An 8,943-nucleotide genomic window follows, 5' to 3' on the forward strand; every position below is an offset into this window, starting at 1 on the left:
ATATTTTTGCAAATTGTTCATGTCTTCATGTCTAACATTTTTTAGTGTTATTATACATTTAGTCTCTCTCACCTTCCTTACTTAATTAGACCTTTGATGTATTGATTTAAAAGAAAACGTTCTAAATTGATGCGTTGGGCCAAAGTTACACAACAAAATAGACGACTGGTAAATCTTATCTGACAATGAGTGTAGTAGATTTTGGTGGCAAATACAGTATGTTAGTGTAATGTTAATTATTTTTTAAGTTATAAATCTTGAATGTTACAATATCGCCGCCATTAGCATTATCTAAGATGTTTAACTAGAATTAACTTAGAATTTTTTAAATGTTTTCAGGGTGATGATTTTAACATGGTATATCAAGATCAAGATGTTTGAAAATTGTTCCTTTTATTTTCATTTTTACATTAAAAAAATGAAAATAGGAGAAACAACCTTAAACGGGAACATACAAGAGATCCGAGTTTAATCTTCGATCGAGATTTTGTGCAATAAATTATTTACAGATTTTAATATGTTTATCATTAAAATCTTTTTAAGATGCCCATAAGAATTAAATTATTAAATTGTTATAAATAAGTTAATTCATAATACTATTGCGGTAGTTTTATTAACATAACGTTTCGAAAAAAATTAATTCAGCGCGCAGTCTGATAGGTTTGATAGGATTAGTATATAAACAATAAACTGTATAGTATATTTACACCAATTATTTAAGTACTAAAGGATCTAGCTTCGATTGTTATGGGTTTTATTTTCTATTATATATTTGAATATATAATTATAAACATTATATTTCGTTATTTTTCATTATTCTTTGTTAATTTTTATTAATTATCTCTAGAATTCATAGTATTTTAATATTAAAAGTATATTATTTATACTATTCAACCATGCATATTTTAGTCATCTTTATTCTTTATTTCTATGAGTTTACAGTTTATTTCAACGATTTCAGCAATTTATTTCCACCAGCGAAAAGAACAATTTGTAATTTAACTGAATGATGATGTAATCATCGTTACATAATTGCGGTAAAACAAAGATGAAAATTACGTGTCAACTGACACGACAGACTGAATTATGTTGATTGCCGATACATATACGTGTCAAGAAACGGAGGGAAAAATGTCGAGCGTGTCAGTTACATCATCACATTGCAACGCGTAAAAGAAGTAAGGAGATCCATTGAATGCGCTTCGAGGTGCGAATTCCCAACGCATTGTGATATGTACTGATAAATAATTAATTATAATTTGTTAATGATTAGGTTTGTTTGCGGATATGTATACAGAATTGTTTGTCGTAACGACAATTTTGGAATATGGTTTCTAAGAAAAAATATCGCGATCCGAGCAAACATATATTCTAAACAACTTATATCATATATAATTCTAAACAACTTAAACATCGATATTTAAATTATGCAAACGTATTAACACTTAGATGACACTGTCGCAGTATCTAAGGTATTCATGAATATAAAGATTGGAATTGGTACCACTGATAGGCATCGGTCATTCGTGATGGAGTATATTTCATTCTTAACGCGAGCCGCAACTGTGTCGCTTAAGAACTCTCCGTAATCTTTTAGTCCGCAAATGCGAGTGTTTGTGAGATCGCCTCTCGTTTTTCTTCAGCTTGTGTGTTAAAAAATCCTCTTCGTTTCTCTATCAAAATAGTCTTCTATTGGATCTATTCACATTACGTACATACACAAACATTTTTGAATAACTTATCGTTGGTAATTCTCACAAGTTTTAAATAAATATATTTTTTATTTTCTCAAGCAGACGTACAAACGTCTTTCTATATTAAATGAAACCTACAGTCTAAATTTTGTAATCCTTCAAATCAATTTACCAGTGCTAAAGTCTGTTTTGTTGTACTAATCATAATCGTGACGATGTGGTATTTCAGTAGTCAACAGAACGGAGCTGCCATCACAACGATTACTTCACATGTGGACATCGCCGTCGCAACTCAGGATCGGCCGGGCACCTAGGAAAAAGATATAGCCGCTGCATAACAGCTGCCGCGCCCGGTAAAAAATGGAGAACAACGATGGATTCAAAAGGAAGCTTTCTTTTCTTAGTTTTGGTAAACGGACATCGGTGAGTGAGATTGACGAATAATTAATATATAGTATGAACATGAAAAACACCCCGGGAATAAATCGAAGAAAAACCGTCTCAGCTTGTAGATATGCCTCAGTAATATTAGTTAAAATAAAGATATGTCGACAAACGATGTTCCATATCGGGATTGATATACTCTTGGACTACTGCAATGAATACATCATTTATGCCTGTTTCCACCAATGTAGATTAACTTTATGATCTCAGTTTAACTTACTGTTCTTTTTCTAATTTTTAGAACTAGAAAAAGACGAAGAGCAAATTGAACTGAGATTAAAGTTAATCTATATTGGTGGAAGTGGGGACATTAGAATACATCTGACCGAAATTTCGGTTTTGATAAAAAATCAGAGTTTTTATTTGATTTTGGTTTCGGCCAAAATTAAGAGAAAATTTCAATAAGTAAACCGAAACTATACAAATTGCAACACGCTGACAGGTATTCAAAAAACTTTATTATTATCAGCTGATCGGCGCTACTGTAAACCAGCGCTATTTCTTCCTTTTTTATTCTTTCTTTTTCCGCCAAGTCACACACGCGCGCGCGTATTACATACATTTGTAATATATAGTACCCGTAAAACTTTATTTTAATTTTTGTTTAACTCACGTTCAACTCACTTTAATTTAATTCACACCCCGATGTGGAAGGCGAGAGGATTCATTAATTCTTGTTAAACAAGACCTTTGTGAACTTGGCACCCGACTTTTATTATAATTTATAATAAATTAAAATTTTTATACACAAAATGATAGTATTTTATTTGTAGTCTGAAATGTTGTACATTAAAGAACAAAAGAATGGCATCAATCTACAAAAAGACAGTCTTGACGGTTCTTATTTTGATTTATTTAAATTTAAATCATTTATTTAATTGCCTTGAATGTGAATCTCTTATTGTAAATAATTTGTCACAAAACGTAAACGTTAGTTGGTCATGTACGAAAGTGGATCAAATATAAATGAGAATTTCGCTTTGGAGTCTAGAGAAGGTAAAATAGGACGATGTAACGTTAAGGATGTTTTGGTGGGGATGTTAAGAAGGGATTTCTTGCTTGAGAACGTCCTTGAGTCGGCAGTCTGCAACAAGACGAGCGAGAACGAGGTTCATTCGTCTGTTGCGCAACACATGATAATTAATTTATTTCTGACGAAAGAGGAGGTTCAGTCTGCTGAAATTCTCTGTAGATTACGCCAACAATTCGGGGAATTAATCCTCTCACAGCCCGTGTTTTTTTTTTTACACAAGACTTTCTCTGAAAGACGAAAGAGAATTAAAAATGAAAGTCACGATTGCAATCTCAGGACAGGTCTAACGGAAAACAATATTTGTGCGATTCGTGACTTTCTGAAGACCGATCGAGGCATTACATACTATTGTCAACTCCTCAACAATGTTAATGCTGTTTATCGGGCCAAAAGACACCAACCGATCAGAGACGTGATTTAGTTTCACGGCAACACTCGGTCACACATGAATCAAATGCGTAAAAAATTGGAGCAAATTTCCTGGGTTTGCATTTGTACACTCTCCATACAGTCCAGACTTAAGTCCATGTGACTTTCACATGTTTGGACTCTTGAAAAGTGTTGAAAGGGAAGCGTTTTGCGAACGACGCAGGAGTAGAGGCCTTCGTGCAGAATTGGCTCAAAACACGTTTACCTTCCTTTTATATGACGGTATAAAGAAGGCTCAGTCAGGTGGAGAAAATGCGTTTCCAGAGCAGGAGTAAAAAATAAAAAAATGTTGTGTATTTTTATTTCATATAAAAACAATTTTTTAAAGAAATTCTTATTTATACTTTCACTATTCAATAAAAAATAGGGAACAGTTTCGAACACGCTAAAAATTGGGCAAGAGATCTGGGCCGAGGTAATATTTTTCGCAAAAATTAAAAATTAATGATTTATAGATTTTATTATGTCATTCAACATTATCAAGATTGATCGAAAGATCCGCAAAGAGCATCAAAAATTGTTAAATTGTTAGTTAATTTAACTCGTGATATTACTGTGGTAGTTTAGTAGTGTTGCGTTTCAAGTCTGAAAAATTCGATGCGTAATTAAAAAAATCTATGAATTTAAGATTATTATTTTAATGTAAGTTATCTCTTATAGATCAGACTAGGGGAGAGAGATAGTTGATTTTTATAACTTAATAATATCAAATAAATACTTCATTATAAAATATTTCAGTGTATGTTTGTTGGTTTCTAGAACACCTAAATAATTTTTATACGTTAAAATTCATTTTACTCTGAAGAGAGCTAAATTAATAAGGGTTATTTAATAGGCATTTTGAAGTAATGTATTCACTTTTTACACAGCGCACTTTATTCGAGAGATATTCTGAAAATGTCCCTAGAACGTAAATACGTCTTTTAGACGTCTTTAAAATATCCCACCATGGAGGTCTATGCTGTCTATATATTTTATTATATTCTAAGCATAAAAAATATAATGGTGACATGACTAACTAAACAAGTTTTATCACATTTTTTACATGTGTTATTGTTCACATTGGATGTAAGTAGATGTAATTTTTGAATAAGTTACAACGATCCATATCGCACATGCATATGAAATATTATGCATTATGTATCCAAAAGAACAGAAACCCGCTCTACAAAATAGTGTACGAATTATTGCGTTTCATCGTAGTTATCTTCCGACTCCGACCGTTTCGTAAAAGCGAGATAAAAATGACCTCGAACAGGACTGATTGGCCTGATTGTTGACGTTGACGGTCACGGGTCAACAACCATTTGACACTGTCGTGTAGCGCTCGCGAATCACACGACACAAATTGGGAACACGAAATGACATGACGGCACGTGACTTTGATCGAAACATCGGAAGGAAAGTTGGCAGGATTTCCACATGCTAACCGCTATTTTTTAATGTATATGTTATATACATATGCGCTTGGCTTAGCGCCAAGACACTGCCGTGTCTCCAGATATTCGTGCTGCTGTTTTTCATAGTGCTAAAGAGCTGTAAATTCCATATTCGCGACCACGACCGATCGAATGCCATCAACATGACGCGCGACCATTATAACCGCGATGTATACGGTTGCGTAAACTCGAAGAATCGATTCCAGATGTACTTATTCCTTCGAATGCGATCACCGTTAACAATTGTTTATTAAAGTCAAATTAGTTGCGAATTCTTGATCTTTATCCAAAGTTGGTAAACTTATTTTATAAAAATAATTAACTCGTTATATATATATCTGCATATTACTGATTTAAAAGGTTACTTATTGTTACCATTATTTAAAAAATTAAAAGTCGTTACGATTTCCGTTCCTTCTTCAATGAATTCTGATAGCTTCTTTTTTATAGAATGGCATTCAATTATTTTAGACATTAATTGACCAGTTCAACACGAGATCTACAATTATATATGATAACGATGATTGTGATTTATCGCAACATACAGTCATAATATCTTCTCCTTTCAAAACTCACTTATATACATAAATAAAGAAATAATGTCGTTACCAATTTATTGTTAATGAAAATTAATTGAAAAATGATAATTGTAATGTTTAACGACTTATATTTTTTATTCGTGACTAATAGTAACAGTTACTTTTATCGTTACTTCATTATTATTTATTATATATGTTTAATATATTATTATATATATAGTATGTACGAAAAACTTGCATACAAGCAAATTTAAAAAAAATGTTATGTGTAACTATATTGCAATTAACTGTACTTAACTATCATAAGAATTATAAATCTTGTGTTAGACTGGTCAATTAGAGTAATCAGAATAATTAAATGCCATTCTTAACATAGTGCTTCTTAATTCTATCTTTATTGATCACGGATCTATGATTCCTCCTTTGTAAAATGTTATCAAAATTTATTTCTAATGATATCTCGGTAAGTTCCAGAACGATACTGGTTTTATGATTCGTGAAAGGCCGCGATTAGTTTCGTCCTGCTGACCTGGATGGAGCGATCGAACAGTAAAGTGTCGACCCATTTTTGGTCCTACGGAGCAGGAAGTCGCTTAATAGAAACGCAAATTGGACGCTGAAATTTTATTCAACGTGTGCTCTGTTCTTTATCTTTTGTTTTTTTTTTTTAGATTTTAACTGCAATTTAAAAACGGATTATGATGAAAAATGGAAGAACTCTATTCCAGAAATAGATTTGCTTTACTTGGTACTTCTTGTATAGCAAGTCTCTTAATTCATGTTACACATAGAAAATTAAAACATTAACGTCCGTCGACGTGCCATTCAAGCGCTTACGCAAGGTCGGAAGCCGCAAATTCGATTATCAAGAGTGGTGTCAATCGTATCCACACAATCAGCTTGATCGTTACTGGCATTGTCAGTGTACAAGTAGCCCGTTTACGTTGAAGCAGAGTAAAATATTCATAAAAGAAATTTCTCTCATGTTTGCAACAATCCCGAAGGTAGGGAACTACGACTTTCCATAATAACATATGGTGACCATAAGACACAATTCTACCTATTTCTTTCCGACCGGTGCGGCAGATCATTCAGTTGGTTACGCAACGATTGTATCGAATCTCATTTATAGATTTCTTTTATAAAGTGAACAGTTAATTTGGAAACTAAATTATGCAAGTGTAACTTGCCAAAGTATCCTATGTTATGTTTGCTGTTACGCAGTGTAGAAGCTGAAGAATATTCTGGAGTCTACTTCTCTTTTCAAGCAAGTTTTTAATATTCTTAAAATATTAAAAACATGCTTGAAGATAAGATGCAATATGATAGAAACACATGAATGTATGCTCTCACTTCTTTATATCCAGGATTTATTGCGTATTTATCTTGTTAATAATAAAAGCAAGGAACAATTATCGACAGAAAACGGAACTTCTCATTCATTACATAAATGTTATGCTCTTTATCAATTTTCCAAGTCAGCATTTAGAAAAAAAGGTCATTGCTGATATATGTGGCTGTGGGAATAAACTGGGGAGATTATAGTTCAGGTTCAAGGTCGGTTGAAGCAGGAAGCGAACAGTGTATGTCGAGTGAAGAAATGAGAACATGAAGTCGATGATAAGAAAGCTTATGTTCTCATTCTCGTCTCTAATACCTCTCACGCGAGGTAGAATATAGATAGTGATAATATTGATATTGATGAAACGTTGACGAACCATTTCGTAGAAGTTATTTTAATAATCAGTGTTTACAATGAATATATTAATCACCAATGTTGATTTATTTTCGTTTACAATTTTTATTTGATCAAAATGTACCATGATTATGAATATAATATTCAGTAAGAAAGTATTATATCTTACGCCATTTAGACAATATAATATTAGATCGTATCACTTTTTTCTTTTTTTCGCGAGCTTCTTTAATAATAATAATCGATAATACCTCTATATAACTTAGACCTAGTCGAGATAGATCCGTTATTCTCGTTTTTCTTTTTATCACTTTTATCACCTACAATTTATTATTCAACTACACGTTCCTACTTGCGGAGATCCCTTTCTCTAACTCAAATGTCTCTCTCTTTTATTCTGTTCTACTCGAACCCTTGTGTATCCCAGATTTCACGACCGATTGACACTTGTTGCGCCTGCTAGCCTTTGTCAATCATCTGCGCAGACTTTTTGATTCAAGATGCGCTGAGATGAGCAAAGATGCAATTCTCTAATCAATTCTCATACTATCAATTATTTGGTCGGTGCAACAATTCTTGTCGATATGGATAAATATATCTACGTATATTTTAGTACGACTTTATCGGCAGAAATATTTATGATTTTTGTAAGTTAACATCTCAGCATTGACAGTTGTGCACGACAAACCAGATATAAAGAAATATAGCCTTACATCGTATATTACGATTAAAAATGGAGTCAGATAAAGAGCACATTCGCCACAGCCTTTTGTTTTGTTTTCACCAAAAGAAAAATGCTCCTGATGCACACACAATTATTTGTGACACATATGGTAAAAATATGAAAGCCATTATAACGTATGCGAATTGGTTTAAACGATTTAAAGACGGTGATAAAGTTTCAATATCAGTGATAAAGAATGACGTCTTGCAACTAGACAAATTGCAAGAATTGCTTAATGAAGATTCAGCCCAATCGACTCGTGAGCTTACAACACAACTGGGAGTTGATCATTCAACAATTTTTCACCGTTTAAATGCAATGATAAAAATACAAAAGTATGGAAAGTGGGTCTTGTTGCATGACAATGCCGGGCAACATGTTGCTAAGGAAACCAAGGAAGCATTGTTAGAGTTGGAACAGGATGTTCTCCCGCATCCAACTTACTCACCAGACATTGCCTCTTCTGATTATTATCTGTTTAGATCGATGCAACACGGCTTATCTGGTGAACGCTTCTCAAATACCGAGGATATACGAAAATGGGTCAATCAATGAATCACCTCAAAGGATAATTTCTTTTTTTCGACGTGGTGTCCATATACCGCCGGAAAGATTAAAGAAATCGTGGAACACGATGGAAAATATATCGATTAATATATTATAAATATAATGTACCGATCTTCTTATTATAATAAAAAAAATTGCAAAAAATCGACAAGAACTTTTACACCGACCTAATAAATAAAATTATAAAATGTAAAATTAATATTAACAAAATATTGGGGAAGTTGTAAATTCTCTTTCTTTAGAATCTTTATATAACATATTCGCGTAAAATCGTTGGCAGTTTTTTCGTACATCCAAGAGTTAATTCAAATCATCAACAACGCTTAAAGGTATATAATTAGGAAATTAGTTTATGTGAAGGGAAATTGAAAATGTATG

Source organism: Cyphomyrmex costatus, unplaced genomic scaffold, assembly GCF_001594065.2.
Source record: "Cyphomyrmex costatus isolate MS0001 unplaced genomic scaffold, Ccosl1.0 scaffold97, whole genome shotgun sequence".
Taxonomy (NCBI): Eukaryota; Metazoa; Arthropoda; class Insecta; order Hymenoptera; family Formicidae; genus Cyphomyrmex; species Cyphomyrmex costatus.